At 39.9% G+C, this 26,917-nt stretch overlaps 1 protein-coding gene across 1 annotated transcript in view; it reads left to right on the forward strand.

Annotated features, from left to right (window-relative positions):
• The window catches only part of LOC100705180 (protein kinase C-binding protein NELL1), a 292,322-nt gene that overhangs the window by 222,042 nt on the left and 43,363 nt on the right, over positions 1 to 26,917 (forward strand). The gene's annotated exons all lie outside the window — the stretch shown is intronic.

The raw sequence follows: 26,917 nt of genomic DNA on the forward strand, positions 1-26,917 counted from the left end.
TAACAAGCTCTATATTATAAAGCATTTGAGGGTTTGAGGTTTATTTCTCAAAACGTGTTTTGTTGCTCAGATTTGGTGCTGCTTACTCATAATATACTGTACTTCTGAACCCAAGTCTTAAAATACAGCTCAACTCCCAGCCCTGCTCATGTCTAGAGCTTGATTTGTAAATAAAGAGACCCCATGGGCTTGCACGGAGCGCTTTCGTGTAATTTTCTAGACTGTGTGCATATGCTTGGCTGCTGTCCAAGAGATGAGAGAGTCAATAAGCCTAATTAGGCTTTGATATTCTAACCTACCTAAACATGATCCCAACAAAATTCTGGCAAATGTGCTGCAGTTGGACATATTTGTTGCTGTACAAGCTGACATCCCCCCCAAGAGGCAATATATGCCGCCTGTGAGGATGTGGGCTTTTATTTGCTTTTCTGTAATTTCCTTGAAAGTCCCGAATATCAACAGGGAATGTCAGGGTCACTATCTACTCTATTACTTTTCAGGGTTAAAAACCATGCTTTATTCTGACCTTCCCACCGTGTTCCATAGTGAAGCCACATTTTGCATCCGCCTTGCTGCTCATCACTGTGAAACTTAATAATGTTGTAATTAGGACAGGACAGAGGAAAGCATGTCAGTAATACAAATGATTAGTGGGAGGGTAAGTGTATCATATGGTGCTGTGGGTTGACATCTGCATGTATGTGATGGATAAAAAGTACGGAAATTGAATGATGAAACAAAAAATAGCAAATGCAGGAGGAGGTAAATGCAGTGACAGAACCAGAAAGTAACAGGAGACATAAAAAAAAAAAAAGGAAAGAAGTCGTTGTCACCCACCCCCACTCACCCAGCCATCTGTAAAACAGGCATTAGGATGAGCAGCAGGTAGGAGGCAGGTCCAGGGAGAGATCAATGTAATTTGCAAAGTGCCTTCCACATAGTTTCAGCCTCTGGATTGTCTCCAGACTCATGACACACACACACACACACACAGAGGCACGCAATGCTTGAGGACAATATAAAAATTTAACTACAGCCTACATATTTGTCACTCCAGAAGTCACGGTCATTGTGCAATTTATATAACAGAGAGGTGAATATATCAAACAATGTTTAGAATATAAATGATGAAATATGAAAACATTAGTTAACATAGTGGAAATAGTGGGTTTTGTTTTTTTGTTTTTTTAATGCTGGAATTAGAAATGCACTTTATTAAAAATGTGTACTTTTAGGCACATGAAAAATGTGCATCTAGCTCCTGAACATGTAATTCCATCCGTGGACTTCATTCTGCACTCCTCTAATATTCTTTCAAAAGACTTCCCACTTTAGCTGCAACAGGAAGGTGTGGCATTATTGTTAAATGATTATTTCTTTTTAAAAATTTTGCCCCAAAGTTGCTGGAAAGGTTTAAAATCAGGATTCTGAGCAAACTGGTCAAATACTCCTTCACCAAACTAGAATAAAAACCTAGTTCATGTAGTTCCTAGATCTTCCTAGTCTGGGAAATTAACCCAGAACCCACATTGTGTAGCTAATACATGATCAGTCATCATGCTGAGACCATGCATGACACTCAATCCAGCTGACTAATGACATTTGTCAGAGGCATGTAGGGAAATTCGTTTTAATAATGTCGTTAAAACTTCCTGCATTTTACCTATATTGTGCAGGCCAATTAGTATATTATGTGAGAGGGGAGTTTGAGGAATCTCTCTCTATGTTCCCCCTCCCCCTGAGATCTCATTACTGTGTGATGGTGACAGTGTTGGCCAATCGACCTGTGCCTCCCATCTCATTCCCCTCATACATCACTACTGCCCTCTTAGGAATAGGGGAAATTAGTCTGAGTGTGACTGCAGCTCAGCCTGTCCCTGCTAATGTTAATAAGGCAAAAAGGTGAGTTTAGCTTGCTTTGAGAAATGAGTTCATACCCGACTGTGCAAAACTGCATTTCAGAGACAGAAAATGTATGGGTAACTGAGGGGTGGAACGGCCAACAAGTGCCCATCAACATTTAGTGTCTTTTTACATATACAATACAACTTCACTTGGATTTGTTGTCAAGGAGATAGCATTTTGTTTTGCAAAGGTATAATTTGACGTTTACTATTTGTTAGGGCTTGGAGGATGGTAAAACCTGCCAAAGGTATAGGTTTATATGCTCAGTGACTTCAGAACTGAAAATCTCACACATTTTGTTAGACTTTAGATTAAAGCTCCTCTTTTACCCCATTTGATGTCATGAAGTGATGTTTCATTAATTATTAGATTGGCAAGACTTTTGTGAATACCTTAGTTTTTAGCCAATTACATCTTTATACAGTGGTGAGATGTTCACACACACTCATGAATATCAGGGTCATTCTGGGCTTGTAATAATTGCTTTGAACTGTTGTTTTCCCAGGGTGGAATGATTGTACGGCATACAGCTTTAATGACTTTATAAAGCAAGAATTGGGTACACAAGTTTGAATATATTTCAGATTTTCTCTAATCCACACTGGTTGGTTAAATGTCCCTTAGCAAACTGCACCTTGACCAGATGCTTTTGGTAGCTATCAACAGCCTTCTGGCATAATTCTGGCTGGATATTTGATCACTCTTCTTTGCAGAATTGGTTGAGTTCATTTAAATTGGTTGGTTTTTTGGGGGGGTTTTTTAAACAATAATTTATTGATTTTTTGGAACAACACAAACAGCAACAAATCAGCACAGTCAAATACAAATAAGAAAAAGAGAAGGAAAAAAAACAAATACAGGTACATGAGTTACAGATATACATGTCTGGGTCAAAATATGCACAGCGTTTCATATTTGAAGTCAAGGGAAATAAAAAGAAAAAAGGGGGAGAGAAAAAAAAGGGAATACAGACATTAATTATTGTGTTTAAAAACAAAATGTGATCCCCCTTTATGTAATAGCACAGCAAGGTCACGAGGTAGGTGATCAAGCAAAGGCTGCCATATCCTACAGAATGCATTACAATTGCCCTTTATGATGGCACTGAGGCGCTCCATTGGCAGCACCTTGAACATTTCTCTGTACCATTGTGTAACAGTGGGGGGCTGTCTCTGAATCCATTGAAACAGTACACATCGCCTCGCTAAATGTAAAAGTTTACCTAACAAAAGCATCTGTACAGAAGACAGAGAGAGCCCTTCTATAGATAGACCCAGAACGAACAGCACAGGGTTCAGTGGGATCGTTTGGTGAAAGATGGAGCGAAGCTCTATAGCAATATTTTTCCAAAATCTAGTAATTAAAGGACATTGCCATATGCAATGGTAGTAGGTCCCCACATCCGTATTGCACTTTACACTAAGAGGAGAAATCTGAGGATGAATTTTATTTAGAAACTCTGGCGTACGCTGGAGTCTATGTAAAATTCTGTAATGGCTTTCCTGGAGTCTGTTACAGGAAAACAATTTCTTGGCAGATCTAAAAGTTTTGGACCATGCTTCTGCACTAAGCTGAACTTCGAGGTCGGTTTCCCACCGAACCCTGGCCTTATCAGTGGTTACAAAATTCAAAGATAATAATTTCCCATAACAAAGAGAGATAAATTTCTTTTTTGTGATTATTTCCTCATTAAATTTAAGAAGAAAGCTTTCAATAGGATTCAAAACTGGTTGATTGGCTGGAAATTTAAGGGAATTTACAAAATGTCTTACTTGTAGGAACCCAAAGAAGTGTTTCTGTGGTAAATTATATTTAATTTGAACTTGATTAAAGGCCATAAAACTACCCCTTTCAAACAGATCGCAAATAAATCTTATATTTTTAGAATGCCAATCATCAAATATACTAATGCCAATACCTGGGGGGAAAGCTTTATTCCTAATTAGAGGCTGCAGTGCACTAGAAAAACCTCTTCTTCCGATGTGGGCAGCAATATTATGCCAAACCTTAAGTGTAGGCATCAAAATGAAATTATTTCTGACACCAAGAGGAAGGTCAGCCAGATCAATAGATAAAAGACTAAGAGGCGAAAGAGGGTCACAGCACCAAGTATCTACCGGTGGCTCGCCTTGGTATAGAAAGGAATGTAACCACCCTGAGATTATTTGTGCATGGCAAGCCCAGTAATAATATAAAAGGTTAGGAAGTGCCTGCCCCCCCTCATCTGTAGGTAGTTGTAAAATCTGTATCTTTAGTCTAGATTTCTTCCCATGCCATATAAATTTAGAAAGATATCCCTCAATCTCTGAGAATGTTTTTCTGTTGATCCTGAGAGGCAACATTTGTATGGGATATAATATTCTGGGTAAAACATTCATTTTGATTAAACTTATTCTACCCATCCAAGACAGGGGGAGGTCAAACCACCTATTGAGGTCATTCTTGATTGAGGCCACAATTGGTTTAAAGTTCAACTTGTACAACTCTGTTGTGTCTGCGGACACCCTAATACCTAAATATGTAAAACCAGTGGTCGACCACCTGAAAGGAAAAATAGGAGGAGTGTCCCTCATCCCCCCATCACCCAGTGGCAAAGCTTCAGATTTATCATAATTTATTTTATACCCTGAAAAAAGGCCAAATTGATTAATGATATGTGTCAGTGCAGGGATAGATGTTTCTGGATTAGTGAGAAAGAGCAACACGTCATCCGCGTAAAGGGAAATTCTGTATTCAGTATTCAACAAGGTTACCCCACAGATCTCAGGGTCAGTTCTTACAGCCTCTGCCAGTGGCTCCAATGCAAGTGCAAACAGTAGGGGAGAAAGGGGGCATCCCTGACGCGTTCCTCTACCCACTGGGAAAACATCTGAGACCGAGCCGTTAACCAATACCCTTGCAGCTGTGGCCCCATACAACAGTTTGACCCACTTGACAAATTCAGATCCCAAACCAAATCTTTCCAAAACATCAAATAGATACTCCCACTCCACCCAATCAAATGCTTTCTCAGCATCCAATGAAACTGCAAGAACCCTATAATTGGTGTTCTGAGAGAACTGCACAACATTTATGAGTCGGCGTACAAGTAAGCGTCCAGGTTTGTTGCCCGATTCAAATAATCTATGCTTTGCATAGAATATTGCAGTTTTCGCTTTCTGAGGTAGTAGTTGTTCCAGGGCTGATCTGGCTGCATCCAGTTTTTTAAGCACAGAAACAGACGAGGATTTCTTAAACTCCCTTTCCAAGTTAGTAATGTCGCGTTCAAGTACTAATTGTTTGGCTAAGTTGCTCTTCTTTTTCGCTGAGGTGAAAGAGATAATAGAGCCCCTGAGAAATGCCTTACCCGCCTCCCATAGAGTAGAAGCACTAACCCCGGTAAGTCATTTGTAGAAAGAAAAAGTTCCCACTGATCTTCTAAATACTTTACAAATTCAGGGTCACTAAGGAGAGCTGGGTTTAGCCGCCAGTGTCTAGACAAGGGATCATAATAAGGTGGTAATAACTCCATTGAGACTGATGAGTGGTCTGAGAGAGCGCATGTGTTGATCAAACAACCCCGAGTTCTGTCAAGGACAGATCTAGAAACAAACATGTAATCAATTCTGGAAAAAGAAAAATGGGGGCGTGAGAAAAATGTAAAGTCTTTCACATGTGGATTACAAACTCTCCAGGCATCAAAAAGACCAAGATCTGAACAGAAGTCCATTGTAGCCTTTGCCATTTTTGAAGGTGGTTGAGATTTTGGTGGATTATAATCAGTTTCAGGACTCAAACCACAGTTAAAATCCCCACCAATTATTACGTGATTCGGACACACAGAGGAGGTTTTTGCCAGAAGGTTTGAATAAAACGATCTATCAAAAGTATTTGGTACATAAACACTTCCCAATAGAATTTGTTCCCCATATAAAAGCCCAGTAATCAGAATAAATTGTCCGTCCGTATCCCTTACAATAGTATTTAGAGTGAATGGTAGATTTTTATGGATCAATATTGCAACGCCTCTACTTTTAGAGTTAAAAGAGGAATAGTAAATTTGTCCCACCCAATCACGCTTGAGTTTTAAGTGTTCAGAATCTGTGAGGTGAGTCTCTTGCAGTAATGCAATCTGCACTCTATCTTTTTTTGAGTGAGAAAAACTATTTTGCGTCTCTTAATAACGTGATTAATTCCCTTGACATTGAGAGTTATAATTTTAATGTTACTCATTGTAAAAGTTGTCAGTCATTGGACAAAAATCGTCAACCCGAAGCAAACAAAAAGAGCCATCATAATAAACACACTGTAAAAGATTTAACCCATGGCCTGGACTGGCCGTGCTGACATGAACAAAACCATCGTAAACGAATGGCAAATGAACCTTTACACACAACAAATTGCATAAGAATACAGGAATTAGGATAAACGTCAAAATATCACAAACCAGAAACAAACACAACAAAACAAAAACAAAAAAAAAAAGGAAAACAAAAACGAAAAAGCCACCCACTGGGTGGTATTACAAGACCAGTGTAGCCAAAAGAAGTTTCACTCCACGGGAGAAAAGAAGAAAAAAACAAAACAAAACCCCACCTCCGCTTCCCAAACCTGAATAAAATCGGGTTACCGTCAGTTGTGAAACAAAATTAAAGACTGAGTAAACAATTAGTACTGTATACTAGATATTGGCCCTAAAGCCACTTTAGGTACAAAAAATGAACATATCTCTATTTAATCTTTAAACTGTCTCTTTTCCCTCAAGCTGGATTAAACACAGTGGACTTACGCATCCTATGGCGTGCTGAACCCATGTCATGTTCTAAATTAAATCCAACAGTGCCACAGTTTGTACGGGACAAGTATCAGTTGTCTTTTAATCCAGCGCATTGATGAAACTTTGTGCATCTTTAGGCGAATCAAACTTGTGTTCAGTGCCATTGTGATTCAACACGAGCGTCGCTGGGTAGCGCATTCTGAAGTGGATGCCCTTGTCAATTAAGGCACGACAAGAAGCATTAAATCCCCGTCGTTTCTCACGGATCGCGTAGGAAAAATCCTGGTGTATAAAGATCCGCTGTCCGTCGTAGTGAAGTTCCGGGGCCGCCCTCACTGCTGCCATGATCCGCTGTTTGTCTCTGGAGTTGTGGAGCTTAATAATCACCGGCCTGGGGTGAGCACCCCGCAGGCCGAGGCCCCGGTGTGCACGGTCAATTTTAATGCGGGCTTTACCCGTGGAGCTGTTTCCCAGCCCGAGCGTAGCAGGCAGCCAGGCTTCAAAAAACTGAATAGGACTATCACCCTCCGCGCCTTCTTTCAGATTAATAATGCGGATGTTGTCGCGCCTGCTGCGGTTCTCTAAATCATCCAAGCTTTTTGCCATGATCTTAATCTTCTCCTCAGCTTCAGCCAGCCTTCCCGCGAGGTCAGTCACCCCATCTTCCACATCTGAGATTCTCTGCTCTGCCTCCGTGACGCGTTTGGAGATGTTTTCCAGCGAGGACGAAATTTTCTCCAGTGTCCCAGACAGTGTAGACAGTTTTTGGTCAATTACCTCACTGATGCTATTAGTCACCTCACGGATGAGAGCTGGGGTGTCCACCGGGGGCGAGGGCTGGTCGCCCACTGCTACTAGCATGCCAGTTTGGCTAGCACTGTTCATCATGGCGGCCGTCGTCTTTCGAGTCTGTATCTTCGTCTGTTTCGACATTACTTGTCATCCAAAAAGCGTATTTAAGGCTGTTGCGTATTCCCAAAACTCTCAGTCAATAGTTTAGATAAAAATATAGACAGTAGCGCGCATTACACTGTAATAAATACAGGTGGGAGCGGGAGCACAGTGAAAGCACATCTTCTAGCCAACCATCTTCACCGGAAGTCCTCTAAATTGGTTGGTTTATTGCCACAGAACCGGCTTTTAAGTGTAGTCCACAAATGTTCAGTAGAGGTGAGGTCAGGGCTTTGGGAAGGTGATGCCAGAGGCTAAATGTAAGCCTCCATTGTCCTGTTAGAACACACGATTTTGTCCAAGTTTCAGTCATCTAGACATTACTTCCAAATGTTTCAACTTCACTTCAAATTAGTCCTCCTCATTCATTATTCCATCCATTATGTGCAGGCTACCAGTATCACTGCCAGACAAACAGTGCCAGAGGATGATTCTACTGCCAACAAGCAGAGAGCTGGTACAAAACATTAGTTTTACCGCTGCAAACATATCTCTTTGTGGCCAAATAGTTCAGTCTTTGTCTCATCTGACTGTAAAACTATCGTCTAGAAGGTAATTGGCTTGTCCACATGGGCAGCTGTAAATTTCAGTCGATGTTGAAAGTGTCATTTTGGAGTGGGGACTGACTCTCAGTCGACACCCTCTCAGTTCATTGTTTGTTGTTTTTCTGGGTTTTTTGGTTGTTTTTTTCAACTGATGGTCTTGGAATGGGTGGTTGTTTAGAAATGGCTCCAAGAGACTTTCCCAACTTATCCAAATCTATACTTCTCTTCAAGTTAATAGGCCTTGGATTTTGTCAGGTTAAAAGACATTGTAGAATCCCCAGAATTTCTGTATATATTTGATCCTGTATGTGTGCGTCAACTCCATTGGATTGGATTGGAGAAAATCCAAAATAAATTCAAAGTCTTGGAAACAATTCTTCTTTTTTTTTCTTTTTGAAGTCATTAGAGATGCTGTACAATCATTCCACCCTGGAAAATTACCACAACAATGCCCATGAAAAGTGTTTGCAAACTTTTAATTTTCTTTTTTAGGCCTTTTGGTGTTTCTGAGCTGGCCATTTCCGTCCATTTGGGAATGTACCAGTTTTTTTGATTTGGCAAATCCTAAAGCTTTTGCTAGTCCTTTGATATGTTTTTTTTTTTTCAGCCTAATAATGGATTCCTTAATTTAAATTGCACGCCTTGCACGTCCATGCCTTTTATCTGCTTAATCTGGCATGGAATAAGCAAGGAAGCACTGAGGCTATGTCCACACGTACACGGGTATTTTTGAAAACGGAGATTTTCCGTTTTCGTTTTAAAAAATAATCCCGTCCACACGTAAAGGCAGAAATGAAGGAAAACGCTGCTAGGAACATGCCAAAGCAGCAGGTGGCGCTATATTCCTAACCGTGTAGAAATGTTGGCCAATCAGAAGTCTAGAAGCCTCGGTGGGAAATAGTAAACAAAGCTGGGGCATAGAAGCAGAACCGAGTCGTATGTGTGGAGGGACAGTAACTGTGTGTGTATATGTAAGCATTTAAACACTGCAGAGAGGACAATTAACAGTAACAGTATTGTAGAAATTCATTTCATCGAAACAACAACGTGGCGCACACTGTGACGTCAAAAAAGGCGCACACCTTTGACGCTGCGTTTTCTCCGTTTTTCTCGTCCACACGTAAATGCAAAAACGGAGTTTTAGAAAATATCCACCCTGGCCGGAGTTTTTAGAAATCTCCGTTTTCACTGACCGAAAACGCCGTTTACGTGTGGACGAAAGGTGCAAACGCATAGAAAAATCTGCGTTTTCAAAAATACCCGGGTACGTGTGGACATAGCCTGAGATTTGAACTTCACGTCTTAAGAACTAGAGTGAGTATATTCTCTGGTTACGTTTACCTGAATACATCATTTCAGAGGATAAATCTTAACAGATAGATAGACAGAAATCAAGATGCCCATTGAAGACTGTAGGTTTCACACATAAACTCTGGACAATGTTGGGAAGAGTCAGAAAAGTTAGCCCATTACCTGAATGTCCCCTTGCTTCCTTGCAGCACACCACAGGAGACCATACATGCTTCCCATTTGCTCACTGTGAATTCACTGGATAATTACCTGCTATATTCTAACATAGGTGCAATCAGACAGTACATGGACTTTGTGCTGGGGAGGTGAGAGGAGAAAGTATGTTCAGTGTCTGATCCTGCTAAGCAGAGATTTTTCTTCTCACACAATAATATTACATAATAAAATTACACTTGCTGGAGCAGGGAGGTGGAAAGATTAAAGAGTTTACATTAAAGAACTGCATCAGCATCGTTTGTCCGTGTTCACATCTGTGTGTTCTACTGCATTCCACTCTGCGTTACCAGCAAGAGTATCTGTTAAACAAAGAGTATACAGTACTTTTCACAGATTTAATATAGCTGAGTATCACTGGCACAAGACTGATTGAAGACAAAAAAAACATCACAGAGATGATAGAATGAGGACAGCATGCTGGATTTTCGCTTGGTGCATTAAATTATATTACAAGAGTGGATGTGATAGAGCTGAACACAAGATGTTTTTGGGGGGGGGGTCTCTCTTTGCTGCTACATCTAACAGTGGGGCACAGACTAAAAATAATTGCCTCAAATGATAATTACTACAAAGCTTCAAAAACAAGTAGCGAGTTTTTTTTGTCTTGTTACAATTTTTCTCCCCACATTTGCAATTAATCATAGCTTCAGATACTGTGGTTTTCAGCCAATTAAATGTTGTAAAACACTGTGCCCTCTAGCACACAACTACACAGCAGAAACTGCTAAATGTGTTGTTCCTATCAAAAAAGGATGAAGGAGAGCAATAATTATGTAAACAGAAAATTAAATGCTTCATACTTGTAGAGGAAATGAAGACTGAATTACCCTCCTTCCCCCTCCCTCCCAATTTCTCTTTTCCTCTCATCCCCCCTCTCATCCCCATTCTCTATTTCCCAGAATACATTAGCATGGGTTTACAGCTCGCTGTTAGCTGCTTGCAACATGGTTCCTCTGCGATTAGGTCCGATAGCAAAATGAGAAAAGCACGAGTCAGTGCCTTTGTCCTCTGCGCCACTGTTTAGACTCACTACTCAAATCCTCTCTATTTAAAGCCCCTTTGTCTATACAAACCAGTCCTAGGGAATGAAACGGACCATTAACAAGATTAGCTCACTCATTCTACTGCTGACAAAGGCTCTGCAATAGGCTGCTGATCATTAGGCTGGCAGTGGGAACAATGCTGATCTATAATCTTTTGCCGTGCTTCGATTGAACTATTGTGGCCCATTTATTACACTCTAAGGGAGATGACATAATGGTAGCCCTTTGTCAACCCAAGAGAGCCGCAATACCAGAGCACTGGGTGGAGGAAAGAAAGTAAGTAACGGTAAAAGGAGTCTTAACCCTTCATTTCTTCTTTCTCGCAGTCAGTTTGTGCAATTTGTTGAACTGAAATAGAGTCTCTGAGATGGAGGCCTTTTTATATGTTTCCAGCAATCATCCCAGTAGCACTAGGCAGGAAGGTGGGTGGCTGCAGGTAGGCTGTAAGTCTCGTCAGGTATAAAGTTGAGAATAAATGTTCGCATGTAAATAGCAAGTATGCTTCACAAATGTTTTCCAGTGTAGTAGCAGGTAGCATTTTAGATTAGAAAATCTTTCAAGCCACAGTGAACACAATCATTTCAAAATCAACACCTAAGCTGCGTTCTTAAATTGTGTTTTTGAACCGTAAATACAGCAAGACTGAGCAGAATCAGCACCTACAAATAGCAGCAATAGCTGCGCTTCTCCGTCTATTGTGTGTTTTCATAATATCAGCAGCAGCCAAATCTATTGTGTCGTTAACTGTCACCCGAAGGGGCATAGCATTGCTGTAGCAACAATATTAGCCATAATTACTCTCCTGTAATAGAACCAAGATGTGAGGTATAATCACTACTCAGTCAGTGAGAGAGCAGAAGTAGGTCAGCTGTGGTAGACTGAGTGATTGTGGTGAATGTGCCTGGCCTAGTCGAGCTCCCCTGAGATCACCGAGGCAAAGATCCAGTCAGAGTCACACCGATGCCACATTACACATCTGTTACACGAAGCTATAAGGGGAAACCTATCAGGTTCACTGTGGTAGCAATCTGCTCAAGTCAAGCCCATGCAAGTCGATATTGGGTCGATATTGCAACCCAAATGAAGTGCTTGTGGAAGTGCAGTTCTTCTAATGGCCGCTTGCAGAGGGTGTCTCCAACAGCGAGTCAAAGCCTGTGAAGTCCCATGTTAAACCAACAGAATGAACAATATTTACAGCAAGGATTAAAAATTGTTTTGGTCTCTATAGCTAAGCAACCTCCTTCAGAATAACTTTACAGGCATGACTTTTTTAATACTTCTTGTTTTATTTTTTATTTTTTTTAATCCCAGTTAAGACTTAGTTATGTCCACAGCCACATTGTTTGCCAATGCAGACAGGTATAGGTGTAGCTGGCAGCTACTACTATTACTACTAGCTTTTGCTGAACTGGACTTGGGTTTAGGGTCCCTTCTGAAGTGCAAAACAAGGTTTTGTGTGTTGGTTTCTACCAAGTGATCAATATAACTTGAGGATCAGCGGGTTCTCACTGACTGTGATGCCACTGGTCAAGTAAACAAAACACACAACCAGCAATGCTTTCATCAGGTTTGAGAAGATCTTTACCCTGGTGCCGAAATGACAAGAGCAAGAACACACTGACAAGAACACAAGAACAGATGCAGCAGAACTAGAGACGTTTAACAAAATAGGATGTCCTGTCAACATTACCCACATTACAGGTACTACTGGTAGCTGGTAATCTCACTCTGAACCAGTAAAATGTAAGAAGAGACGAGGATGGCAATATAGAGGACTGATTAGCCCGCTTACTTATTACCTCACTTGCCTAGATTTACAAGGCTACAACCATCAGGGTTGCTGCCTTAAGCCACTAAAGATTGGGCAGACTGGACATCCTGTAACACCATTTATTAGAATTTCTCTGCAGGAAGTGTTTTTCATGAAGGGCATGAAAAAACTAGAGATGGCACAATACCACTTTTTTATGTCCGATACCGATATCATAAATTTGGATATCTGCCGATACCGATATGAATCCGATATAGTGTGTTTTTTAATCAATAAAACTGTTTTTTTTATATCTTGCTGCATTTTGTATACGTTCATACTCAAGTTTAAATAAACAACAACACTAAAGCTATTCTGTTATACCTGTATGTAAAAAATACACCGCGCCCAAAATATTTCATAGTTCAGCAACACTGATCAATCTAATAAACTTAAACCTGCACCATCCTCCCTATTCTGGTATTTTAAAGAGTACTTAGCAGAAATATTAAGCAACCTAACTAATAGGGTTGCAAACTCCCAGCAAAAAAAAAAAAATAGGGAACCACCCCCCACCCTCCACCTCATGATGTTTAATCGACGTAATCAACTTTAATTTGATGCAGGGTGAAAAAAATGCACAGAAATAAATTATTTTTCAAGAATAATTAAATAGATTCAACATCTTTCTTCAACAGAATTGCAGAATTCACAGATGGTACCTTCCCAAAGGAAAAAGTACTATAGCTTACTAGGGTATATTAGACTTAACAGTTATTATATACAGTAATGGACTTCTATACATTTTACATCAGATTAAAACTTTGGGCGTAAGATTTGGATAATTATTTATTAAAAGCTAGACATTTTAAATGAGAATAAGAAAGAAAAGTATGTTTTTGTGCCCCCTTTTTCCTGTTAATGCCCTATCGGCCCCCCTGGCTAAACTTTGCTAGATCCGCCCCTGCACAGTTACCAGCCGTCAGCTGCGTAGAAAACGCACCTGGTGTAGAAAGTAATATTAAATAAATTCTAACAACAGCTTATCAAGGTTAAACGTTCTGCTGTTGTTCAGCCGCTGGTTTCGTCTTTCTGGTGCAAAGTGGGCCAAAAACAAAGAAGAGAGATGGACTCACAACAGAAAAGCCGATCAGCTGATCATTGATCAGTTTCAGGATTGAAGTAGCAGCAGGAGAGGGAGAGAGAGAGACTAGGCAGTCGCTCCATATATCGGTTGTTAAGCTTAACGTGGGAATGCTTTACAAACATTCAGAGATGAACTTACACACTTGCTTTACTTCTCTCTGGGATAACTTCCTCGGAGATGAAATGCTGGTTTGGTAGCGAGGCTACAAATACACACAGCCGCTCTATCACGTGACGCATACTGCTCCGATGTGCTACGGTTATGAGCCGAGTTACGCCTGTAGCAAGTTTTGTGACGTGCTTTTTTGATATTTAATGGATCGGATTACATTTTTTATTTCTCACCGATATCCGATCCAGTAATTTAGGTCAGTATCGGACCGATACCGATACTAATATCGGATTGGTCCATCTCTAGAAAAAACCCAAACAGACTTCATCCTGTGCTGGTTGATGCCGTGTTGATAACTATGCCACCAGTTTGTCTAACAACTCGTCTTAGAGAGGGCTCGTCTGAGAGAGGGCTAACATTAGGAAAAGAGAACTATATATTTTTCCTGTTTTTAGTGTTGATCTTTGTCTGATCAACACAACCCAAAATGGCACAACGTCAGCGTCAGAATCAAATCCGTCAATTAACATGGATGTCTTTCTAAAAGTGCCATTTAGCACCAATAATCAACAGTGGGAAAGCAACAGCAGAACATGTAGAGAGAAATTGAATTACTTACAAAGTGCAGATTGAATTTATAGACATTATGTTTTTGTTTTTCTGTAAACTGCAGTGAGCTGTAGCTCTGAAGCTGTTGAAGTCTCCATTTAGATTTCAGCTAATTACGGTTCATAACAAAGAATAACCCCGTGGCTCAGAGACAGTAAAAAATGTATGTTGGGTACATTTTCTGCTTGCAGTTGTATTTTCACCTGGTAAAAGGTTTGTATATGGAAAATGCATATCGATACACCTGGGAGAAGGAAACAGACAGCTGTGGTTTCTGTTGCGAAATTTATCATCACTTAGCATTCCATAAGCACACCTACTGGCCCAATAGAATAATACTCATTTAATTCTTTATATCATTTTTTGATTCATTATATTATATTAATAACTTGAGATCCACTATGCGTGTACATTTTATAGCCACCGAGTTCTGCTTCAAAACAGCATGACTGTGTTATTGTCAGTCAGTCTACAATAGGGAAGCTTTGATCACCTTTGTAGCATTACACCTGCTGTGTTGCTTACTCTCAGCCAGATCCTGTCCCACATTATTGTTAAGATGCAAACTACCGTATCTGAGGTTCGCTCCAAGAAATCAAACAATCTGCTATATGTTATAATAACTAACACTGACCCCCCCCCCCCCCCAAAAAAAACTGCTGTTTGATCCTGGCCTCTCCAGATAGCAGATATGTATGTTACTTTTTACTACCTGCTCTAATAGCCTTAAGAAATTTACTGGGTATGTGGCTTTGACATTTTAAATAAATACATACATACATAAAATAGAGGCTGTTTTAAAACACAGACAGTATTTCATCTGGGACTGAAAAACACAAAGCTTGGAGGCTCTAGGCTCCAAAACACTTTAGTTCAAATCTGCAGGCCCTGGCTGATTTATGGCAGACTGCAGGCTTCACTTGTACACACACACACTCAAATAACAAATAGAAAAGTAGAGGAAGCATTTGAATGGGAGAATGCTGTGTGACTGTAGCTGTTTCTCTTACTCACAGCTATTACTGTGGATTTTACTTTAAACAGGTACTTCAGTTGTAATTACTTGTTGAGAAGTGTTAGTTCTGTACACTTTTAATTGTGCACTGGTGCATTCTGAAAACAAAAGTCAATAAGCCAAACGCTGCTTCAGGGAAATGTATTTACTGAAAAAGGAGCCATGAATTATATTCCTGCTACTAGATATTTGTGTATGTTATACACCACATGTATGTTCTAATTATTGCTGCTTTCAGAGAAAAAAAGTGCACTTGTAAAAGACACAATCAGACAATAGTTCATCAGTCCAGATGACAGGATTCACCGTGTATAGATGTATGACAACATGTGGTGTGGTCTGGTGTGTGTGAGCATGCTTTTGTGTTTCTGTGTTTTTCCAGGTTTCTTCAGCTAATTAATTCAGTGTTTTTGCCAAACAGGAAATTTGGCAGGCCAAACACACACACACACACACACACACACACACACACACACACTTTAATGGATCTAAAGGAGAATAAAGCAGTCTTTTTCTTATTCATATGATATTGGACGTGGTAAATAGCATACCCTGGGTTGCTTCCAAGAAAATTTGCCTTGGATTTAGACACTGATTATTGGGTGTTTTCTACAGACAGTTATAAACTCAAAGTGTAAAAGTTTGTTTGAGTTTTTGGACTACAATATTCATTAAGAGAGATACTTAAGAGATACTTCAGTCACGAACAACATGCAGGCCCACCAAACAATGCTGCTATGATAGCAAATTAAAAACGGGGTAAACCAGGAGTGAATGGATATGTAGTTGAGACCTCATTTTTTTGATAAACTGAAAGAAATAAAGCAGCAGCCATGATATGATCGTTTCTGTTCTCCTCACTCGCTTTTAATAGCAGCTGCTCTTCTACCTGATGTGTCTTTCACCATTGTGGGGCTCTCACACACACACACACACGCAAATCCAAATCAGTGTCTCATTCACAGTCTGTTTCAGTGCAGATTTCTAAGCTGTCGCTTCAATCATCTTACTTCTCCTCGTTCTTGTCTTATCATCTGTTTCCCATTGCTAATCCATCATCTGTCTATTCCACGTGCTGTCAGGATGATAGGCCTACTACTCAGTAAGACTTGTTATCATTTTCAGTGTATTCGTGGTGAGTCAGCGCAGAGATACAGATACACTTTAAATCAGTTTCTGTCTACAGAACTACAGGTTATTCAAATTTTCCAAACCAGGTTTTGGGGAGTGACGATAAAGATGCGGGAAGTACTGAAAAGTCCCACACGTATTGAAACTAATTTTACTTCACAAGTTAGTACAGTAGGATGGAGTTGGAAATGGCTCAGCAGTGCTACAAAGTTACAACTGATAGTCTAATAACTAAAGTTTCCCTTGATTTTACTTCAGTATCGGTCATTCAATGAAAATCAGCAAGTGAGTCCTTCCCGGCCCCCTCACAATTCACAGATTTTGATTTTAAAACCTTTTTCGTACAACAACTGTAAAGTAATGATGCCATGCAAACCTTCATAGTGTCAAGATTTTGCAAGTAAGCTGGTCCTGAAGTACAAAAGCCAAAGTTGAAATTTGATTATTTTATTTTTTTTGCGAGGTCTTATTTTTCCCATCTTTTTTTAATCCTCATAAGTAGTTGCAGTACTGTGCAAAAATTTTAAGTCTCAAATCGTTTCTTAATATCTTCCTTCGAAGCAGTCAGACTTCCCTGTCATTTTTGTTAAGTGGTCTTTCGCAGTATTTCTCCAGGCTTTCTTAAGCTCTTTCAGAGTTTTCCGTTGGACTTTGGCTGCTTTTTCACTCACTTTCAGTCCAGTCCTCATAGCTCATTTTTTCCAGTTGGTGTGAAAATAGAATCAATTGGAAATTTTTGGTTCAAATCATTGTCATTATGTACAGAAGGGATCCACACAGACACACAGCAGTGAATGCCTTCAGCCATAAAACAGAGTGGAGGCTCTATCATGGTTTGGGGTTGCATTTCAGCCACTCACGTTGGGAAAAGTACCATCAGACTGACCATGCAGCACCATGTGAAAACCATCCACCATCCATCTAAACCACCATTATTGGCATCAGTTTCATTTTTCAGCATGACAGTGATCATAAACACATTGCCAATGCAGTAAAAGCACACCAGGATATAAGGAATACAGTGGAACAATAGCAGTCATGGACTGGCTTCCCCAAAACCCAGACCTCAAGCAGTGTGTGCTCATCTTGACAAAGAGTAGTAAAGAAGGCGCCCATAATCCAAAAAAGAGGGAAAATAATTATTTGATCCCCTGCTGAATTATATATAACGCACTTCCATTCATTTTGCACATTTCAATAAACCACTGCAGCTATTACCTATTTTCCTACAAAATGTTAAGAAATGAGGAGTGGCTCTAGACTTTTGCAGTCAAGTATAGGATTTCATCTCATTTCTCTTGGTTAGGGTCAGCATATTGTCTCATGTATATACCTTTTTAAAACCAATGATCGTAGTCTACTGTGGATACTAGAAATATACCTTTTTTCCCCAGCCTTTCAGTGAGGTGGAGGATGAAGACTCATATCTCAAACCAATCAGTTTGTGTGTGTTTGACGTTTCTGTTGTTGTAAAAGAGTGGGACTTAAAAAAGAAATGATCTTATAGTGCAAAGTGTCCGTTTTTATTGTTATGTAAACAAAAAGGAGAGAAAAAATGCCATATTTGAAATAAGTGAAATCTTTTAAACACAGCCCTCCGTGTGAAATTGAATTCGTCACTATATGATATGCATCCCTCGTCCAGCTTCCAGCAGCATGGGTCATGGGTAATTCCGCCACTACATCTCGCCTCTCAGCAGTAAGCGTCATGTTATCAGCGAGGCAGAGGCAGCAGCAGAGGTTGGAGAAAACAGTGGTGTCAGCTGCCTACCTGTGTGTGTCAGTAATGGATTCAGATACAGGGAGTCGCACATCCTGTGCCGCCCTCTGTTATGAAAGCTCCTCACATCCAGCTGCCAAGGGCGTCCCTGCTCCCCACCCCTCCCCTCCCCCTCACTGTGCTGATAGGTTCATGCCCCCACGACTCTTCAGCAGATGAAAATAGATAAAATCATCCAGACATGGCGTGAACTGACAGTTAATGTTTGCCACACACGGTTTCAGTTGAAACACAGACAGTGAGTTGAATATATTTTTATTTTTATTTGCTTCTTATTCACTTATTCACTATTCAGCAATAGTGTTTTTTTAATACTTAGGAAACTGTATAACAGACAAAACTCACACAACAGAAATAATTCCCTTACCATGCTTATTATTTGTATTCCCCAAACTTCATATTGGACTTTGCTTCTACTTAAAAACAAAGTAAATCTACAGTCATCACTACGCCCACACTAGCATCTAAGCAGAAAAAAAATATTACTGATACTAATTGCCGGCTTTGTTGTCACCCTAAAGAATTGCACATAAGTTTCATGAATTTATGCCAGTATCTAATAAATGTATTCACCCACGCAAAAGGATGTTAAAAACCCAGCTTTAAATACAAGCTTAAAGCTTTCTTTAAACGTGTGTTTCTGAGCCACTCGTAAGAAGTGGAAATGAGCTAAAAAGACAACACCAACACAGCGTCACCTGTTAATTTCTTAGCAAACATTGGCTCATTTAAAAATCCGGCAGAGACACAGCAACGCTAACATCCATCTGGAGATGTGTCTGCACCCGCCTGACAAACTATTCGCATTATACCCGACCGTCTTAGTCTGTTCTAGTCTCAAATAAGCACTTTTGTGGGATTAACATTCAGATCTCATATCCTGTAGCTTTTTTTTCTCATTTCAATTTACTCTTCCCATTTAGTAGTACTATAATTTGTTATATCCATACTTAAACCCATTACAAGAGCATATCATTTTTATACTTATTCAATCTGAGTACATAACCCAGCAGCTCATCAGGTACATGCATAAAGCTGAGTGTAAGGTAAAGCAAATGCAAATATTTTTAAGGCACTCTCTTATTTTTGGATATTATAATAGTGTGACTCTGGTTTAGGGTTGACTGGAAGTGGACGTGCATCTTGGATAAAGGACCCTCTCATTTTATAGTGGCATCAAGCAGACTCGTGCGGTAATGGATATCTGTGTACACAAGAAAATGGAGTAGTATTTCTGCGCCTGAAGTGTAATGCCTGGAGAGAGAACACAGTGCTTTGAATGCTTTTAAAGTGAAAACCAAGAATCCCAGGGGAGCATTTAAGCGCTGACAGCTGTTTTACATCTAGAAAATGTGGCAAAAAAAAAAAAAAAACTTTGTCAGTTTGCTTGAGGTTTGGTTTTTTGGGGGGGTTTTTTTTTTTGCTTGTCTGATGAATAAACAAATGGCACCTCTGTGTTAGCTCAGTCCTCTGCTGCCATCTGCTTCTGCAGGCAACCTTTCAAACTGTCTTTGCTCAAACACTTAGGTATGCACAGGAACGATAGGTAAGGACTGACAAGTTATAACATGCCTGAAATGAAACGTTAATCAGGCCGCTCTTGTAATGATGATTGTGAATGAAAGTAACTGACTTTCTTTTCACCGTCCCAACATCCACGGTGAGATAGTAGCAGGTCCCCCCCTGCCTTCCCCAAAACTGCTTTGTAAGTTTCCCTAAAATCGCTGGTCACTCACCTGCATCTTTCACACTCCTTCAGCCCTGAGCATTCTGAAATGTGAGGAGGCTCGTTCCAGAGCGTGGAATCTCCTGAACCACCTGGCAAAATTAAGTGTTGTGTCAGCAGTATTGATCAACCACCCCTTCAACCCTCTGCAGATACATTATGGCAGTAAAAATCTCCCTTAATGTGTCTTTAATCCATGCCGACTGCCTGGCCCAAGTCCTTATTGTCTTGTAAGTGAAGTCATTATCTGTGATGTTCAGTAAATGCCCAACAGAGAGTACAGCCAAGGGTGAACTACTGTTACTCTGATGCATAGTAAAGTGAGGCATTTGTATGAGTAAATGGATTGGCATTAATTCCTTCTTAGCTGCATTTTTGGCCTGCTCAGCTCTTCCTTGCAGGCTGCCAGTGGACTTCTAACTCTGCATTTAAGCGTGCTGCTGTGCGTTCATATAAATGGGAGCAAGACAGATAGTGTGTACACACACACACACACACACACACACACACACACACACACACACAGCAGCAGGAGAAAGAGGGAGGAGGCATTTTTCTTCCTATGAGATAAGGATGTTGAAGAGAGAGAATATAGAAGAAGATGTTGAGCGTCCATTATCTAGATACCCCTGCGTTCCTCTGTCAGAACTAATAGATGTTGTTTTCAGGAGGGCTCCTTTATATTGTGCATAATCTCTTTCCCTCTGTGATATCAGCACCTGTTGGAAGATATGAAAGGATCTGAGAGTGGGGGCTGAGGTTTACATTTAAAACTTTCGGGGCATAGATTGATTGCTGTAGACCAGAGCTTTTCAAGATCTTAAAAAGAAAGATTTTACTTATAACGCCCTTTTTGGTAACAATCTTGAAAAAATATGTTAATTTATAATGAATGCATCTTTAGTAGTTTAATTACTCTTAAAAACTTAAAATATAATTAATAGTCTTTAATAATCAATAATGTATGTGATGTCATTATTCCTTTAACTTGATGAATGATATGTTGCATCATGTATTGTGTCACAGCTGTTAAGAAACAATAAGAGTTCAGTTCTGGCAGCATGAGAACATTATGACCACTCAACATTTTAAACACACTCACCGGCCACTTCATTGGATAGATCTACTGAACTGCTTTACAGTGCAAACACCTAATATGGCAGTCACATGGCAGACGATCAGTGCAAGACAAACTGCTCAAACTGAGCATCAGAATGAGGAAGAAAGGTGATTTTAAGTGACTTCTGTGCAGGTAGCATGATTCTTGGAGCCAGATAGGTTGGCGTGAGTACTACACAACCTGCTAATCTCCAGGGATTTATCTGCACAAGCAGGTAAATGTCTAGGGTTTACAGAGAATGGGCCAAAAATGATGTTATCTGGTAGAAAATCCTTTGTTAACGTCAGAAGTCAGAGGAGAAAAGCCATGCTGCTTTGGGGTGATAGGAAGACTACAAATGCCCTCTCCTTACAATCAAGGTGTGCAGAAGAACAGCTCTTAACGCACAACAGTCTCTGAAGATGCTTCCTCCAAGGAAGGTACGTAAATGGGGTTAAGGAGATCCTCATAGCATTTCGTCTACCATCCAACTATATCCTCAGCTGAACTGTACACCATTTGAACAGAGCACCACTTTCCTGAGTCACCTGATGATTTGCCAGAATCACTTAGTGGCCAGCTGAAAATCTTGTTCCATGGCCTCACCAAAGTCATCCTAAACCCACTTTCAGAGTCCCAAATATTTACCAAGCCCAATAAGACTCTCTTACGCTAACGGCTCCCATCAGCTCTGGTGCCCACCATCAGATTTGGTGATTATCACCATAACAAGCATCAACCACCCTTTGGTTAATGTGGAGATCAAGAACATTGTCCACTGAATCTCAATAGCCCTAGCCTCCCTTGAAATTTTATTGAACTACTGCTGGAGGTGGGAATTGAAGTGTTCATGGACCAGGACCTGCACCAGATGCTCCCAGCGCAACCTCTCTAGGTCCAGTATCCTCCCCCACCAACTGATACAACTCAGTTGATATCCAACTCAGGTGATCAGTTGGTAGCTCATTTCCTCACTTCACCTGAATGTCCAAAGTTTGTGGCCGCAGATCTGAAGAATGTCCAGTGAGTGGCAGTTCTCTGGGGGAAAATGCAAAATTAGTGATTGGCCTGTGAACTAAGGTGTCCTGGTCTCACATGCACTTACAAACACCCTTATGCTCGATCAGGTGTCCCTTATGGACAAACTGTGATTGGCACAAAGGCCCAATAATAAAACAACACTGGAGTTCACATCAAACAGGCTGTTTTTCTCAATTGCGCCCTTCCAGGTCTTGATATTATGGCCTGTGTGTGTGTGTGTCTCCAACACAAGTCTCCCAGTGGAGCACTCGCCAGTGCCCTACTCGGTAAATCCAAGAAGGCAGGGTTCTCTGAACTGTCATTCTCCACATAAGCATAAATGACAGAACAAGAGCCAGAGCCAATTACCCCACCTAAAGGTGCAGGGAAGCAACCCTCCCATCCAGTGGGGAACACCCCAAAATATAGGCAGCAAACTAAGGGGATACAAGTATACCCACCCCTGCCCACCCCTCTCACGTAGGGCAATGAATGATTGGAACAAAGTCCAACTCATCTACAGAGAACTGAAGAGGCACAGGCACAGATCACAGGCATGCATATATAATTATTTTCTCTTTCTCTTTACATGCAGAATTGCAGCATGCAAAATTAAAAGTACAGAAAATTTGATATTTCAAATTTGATATTTATTTAGCAATTTCTTACTATGACTTCATTATCAAAAGGCTAACAATGTTCTTATCAGTTTTAATTTTAGAATTCCAAAGGTCGCCTTTCCCCTTTCACACCTACTTGAATTTGTGGAGCATTCATCTTTCTCAATGATATTCCTGCTCCTAATTCAGAGATGGAACCTTGGACACCCAACGACCGTGAATATGACTGTTAGCCACGGCACAGAGTGGAATGATTTCATTCTTGCCACCCACTGGAAAGCAATCTAGGCCTGTAATGGGAAACTCAAATAGCAAATCTGTGGGTATAAGCATGTCTTGAGAAGTCACGAGTCAGCAACAGGCTCAGTTAAGCAATGAGATAGTTTAGCAGGAGGTCAAGAGACTTACAATTAAAGGAGGGCACTTTCTTTCTTGGAGCTCTGGGTCAGTCTATTTGTCGCTGTGGTGGGTTCTCATAATGAAATGCAGAGGAGGCAGTTAAGGGAAGAACTGGAGAGGTGGAAAAGTGGGGAAAAAAAGAAGAATTTATAGAATGTTTAAAAAAAAGGGGAGAAAGATTATGGAAAGAGGTGACGTGTTGGTGAGATACTTTGTATAAGCCAGCAGTGAGATTGGAGTTTTAGAGGCTTGAGATCTGAACCTTCAAACAGTAAATATAAGGTTTTGGTGTCAGAAGGGAGGAAAGGGGAATCACTTTCTACAACCACAATCTAAGGAGGTGGCACAGGGTACAATACAATTCTACTGCTCTTCTTTGTCTTCTACAGTATATGATGCCATTCCATTGAAATGGGATGTTCCCTGCTGTTTGTTGAACAAGAGCGACACATTGCTATTCTTTTCTCAATCTTATTCGGAAATGGAAAACCATCAGTACCATACTTTATATGTATGGTGCATGTAGAAAAACAACAAGAGCTGTAAACAACCAGCTTCTCATCTCAAAGAACGCCTCCAGAGAGTACCGACACCACAAGATCTATCAGGGCAAATAAAAAAAAATAATGCCTAGGGCAAGATGTACCTCCAGAGAAAAGTATACAGCCAAGTCCTTACTGTCTTTTAGTACTCAAGTATACCAAAGATGAAACCGCACCCACCTGTTACTGAAAAGCTGCTGTGCTCTTAATTATACATAACATTAAGCCTCAGTACAATTAAAAGGGGTGAATTGTGTAAAACTTCACTTTCCATACAGCTGTCATGAACAGGCAAATAATTAGCTGTAGAGACTGTAACAGTTTTTTAATAATAGGCTATAAACATGTGCTCTAAAAGTGGCCGTTCTAACACGTACTTTATGGTAATTGAGTCACATTTAGTGCCTCAAGTAGTCACTTGATGAAGTGTAGTTTTTAGCAATTGCATAGCACCTTAATTTTTCAGCCTTAGAGGTTTCTCGTTTTATTATACTGCATTTTTTTTTTCAAATGGGAATCATTGACAGGTATTGCTTTAATTTTGGGGGGCTGGTACTATGTTTCACTCAAGGCAGCAAAGTCTTACACTAATCTTATTCTTGTTATAATATCAGTTTATTACAGTATACTTAACTTTATCAGTCTTGCTTAAAGGCTTTTTTTTTTAAATAATCCAATAGCTTTTTTCATATTTTCATTCAGCTGTTGGACTGGATTCCACGCATTTACTCATTAACACACTATTACAAGTAAGCATGAGCACAAGTTCTGGATTAAAAGTTTTAGTGTTGTCTTAATTCATCCAGCTATTTCTTGACAGGAATTAAAATACCGGAGGCAACTTGACAGCGAGGCTTGTGTTTTGGAAAGAAAACTGTTGCCTTCAGTAATACAGCACGCCCACCCCCAGTGAAGCCCCCTCATCTTTGGAAGTCATTAGTTCGACAGGCAGGCGGCATTATGCTGATGGCGGTGAAATGATAATTAGAGTTGGAGATAGATTGAGTCAATATAACTGTAATTAATTTTTAAGTGTGAGGTTTATTAGTACAGAGGCGATCAGGCTACTAATGAGGGCCTGATAGAACTTCTTAAATAGTGCAACCAGATTAATAGCTCTAATAGCTTCTGGCATTAGAATCTACTTTTATTTATTTGCTGCATTTGTTTGTATATTTAGGCCAAACACTGGGTTGATCATTTGTGCTGACAAATGAGCTTTCTGTGTATTCATAAACCAAATGGAGACAAGCTGCTGCACAGATTACACACAGATATTACACTCGCACACCCTATGTCTGTGACTTTAAATAGATTTTTTTTTCTGCCCATTAAGGCTCATCTTTTTAATCGTGTCATTAATTAAGCTTAGAAATACTTAATGAACTTGCTCAATTAAGTCTGCCCTCTTTTTTGGTTTAATCCTCGCTTTAAGCACTGACTGACTGTTCTCTCTCCCTGCACCCACCCTTTACGTCTGTTTTGTGGAGGATATTTCTCTGCCAGCGCTCCTCAGACATCCTCTTCTCCTTTGTGTTGGTGCTTCACAGTGTGTACACTCGTTGAACAAAACACAGCCATTTGTGCTGCTAGCCTGCTTCTAGGAAAAGGCTGTAAGAATGTTGGGGACACATGCACTCACATGTGAGATTTCCAAATCACTGCTAAATGAGGAGCAGTTACTTTAATTATTTTAGATTCTTCCCTGCGGACATGGTTTGCAGACCGATGACCTCTAGTGTTAGTGAAAAAATGACTCTCTTTTAAACTGTGTGATAGTGTTATACTACTAATATCAATCAGGAATTTACTCTGATATATACCAAGAATTAATTAGGCCAAGAATTAATTTTCATTCCACTGATCACTGTTTACAAACGCTGGTGGTTTATTATTTTAAAAAAAATCTAATAAAAGGCTAAAACATCTGATGATAGCTGTGATTGCATTCTAGCAAATAGCATCCTAGACCAAACTCAATTCATTTGAACTGAATTCTCACATTGCCTCGCCACATAACCCCAGACCTCAGTAGACCATCTCATCAGTACTGACCTTTCATGGAAAACAAAGCCATTTATCAGTATAGGCCAGGAAGAACTGTAAAATCTAATAAGCTACCATTATTTAAAAAAATGCAACCTCACTGCATTAGAAGAACTAACAACAGTTTACTTCAGATAGCTAAGTCAGGCAACCTGTTCATTGTGAGTGCCAGTAAGCAGTACTAAATGAATTAGTTCAACTGGCGTTTATGACATAATTAACAAATTCATTTAGTATGACTCGCTCTAAAAAATCAAGTCATTCAAAGTGCTGTGCCCTCACAATGAACAAGCTGCCTTAACTGACGCAAACTTAAATGAAGATAACAAGTTTGCGTATATCTTTAATAAGTGTCGGCAACTTATGACGTCTGTCAAGGAGGTTATGTTTTTGTAGCCTTTGTGTGTCATCGATCTATCTGTAAATGCAATAGCTCAAAAAGTTTTAAAGGAAATTCTGATGAAACAATGTAGGGGTGTAGAGTGGAGTCATATTAGTAAATCTATTAAAATTTGACTTGCATCCATCAAGGTCTTCAAGGTCAACTTAAAAAGCCTTATAACTTGTATGTGTTGCCAACATATAGAAAGTACCAATGTAAAGATTTTAAATATCATGTCAAATTTGATCTCTGACCTTTCCTTCAAGGTAAATACATGATCTGAAGGTCAACTCGATAGTATAATAATAATCTTATATATAATCTTCTTTGGTTTTGATATAATATATAGGCATATAGGGAATGATTTATGGGGATAATAAATGTCATGTTACTTTGGACCTCTATGTCTTGTCCAAGGTCAAATGAGGTCAAAATTCTCATACAATGTCTTTTATCTTTAAGACTATACTTAAAATCCTACTCCCTTCATTTTATGATACTGATACGTCTGCTTTTCTTTCAAGTTGACCCCAAAATGTGTTATATATCTAAAGAAAATATAGTATTTAAGCAGGGCTTTTTTTGAAACAGTCGTGTAAATCTTTTTGCAAGGCACTGGCAAATGATCAGAGTTTTCATGTAAGCACTTGTGTTATATTTTTGCTTGGCACCGTGGTGGAAAATTTATTAGAATGACCAAGCACAAAAAAAAGTGAGGCAGAAATTCAGAACGTGCTAGGATTTTATCACATTTCTTTCAAGTAGGGAACAACAGCAGCTCAGGTGGTGCTGCAGGTTGTCCTTGACACAGAT

This window comes from Oreochromis niloticus, linkage group LG1 (genome assembly GCF_001858045.2).
Source record: "Oreochromis niloticus isolate F11D_XX linkage group LG1, O_niloticus_UMD_NMBU, whole genome shotgun sequence".
Classification (NCBI taxonomy): domain Eukaryota; kingdom Metazoa; phylum Chordata; class Actinopteri; order Cichliformes; family Cichlidae; genus Oreochromis; species Oreochromis niloticus.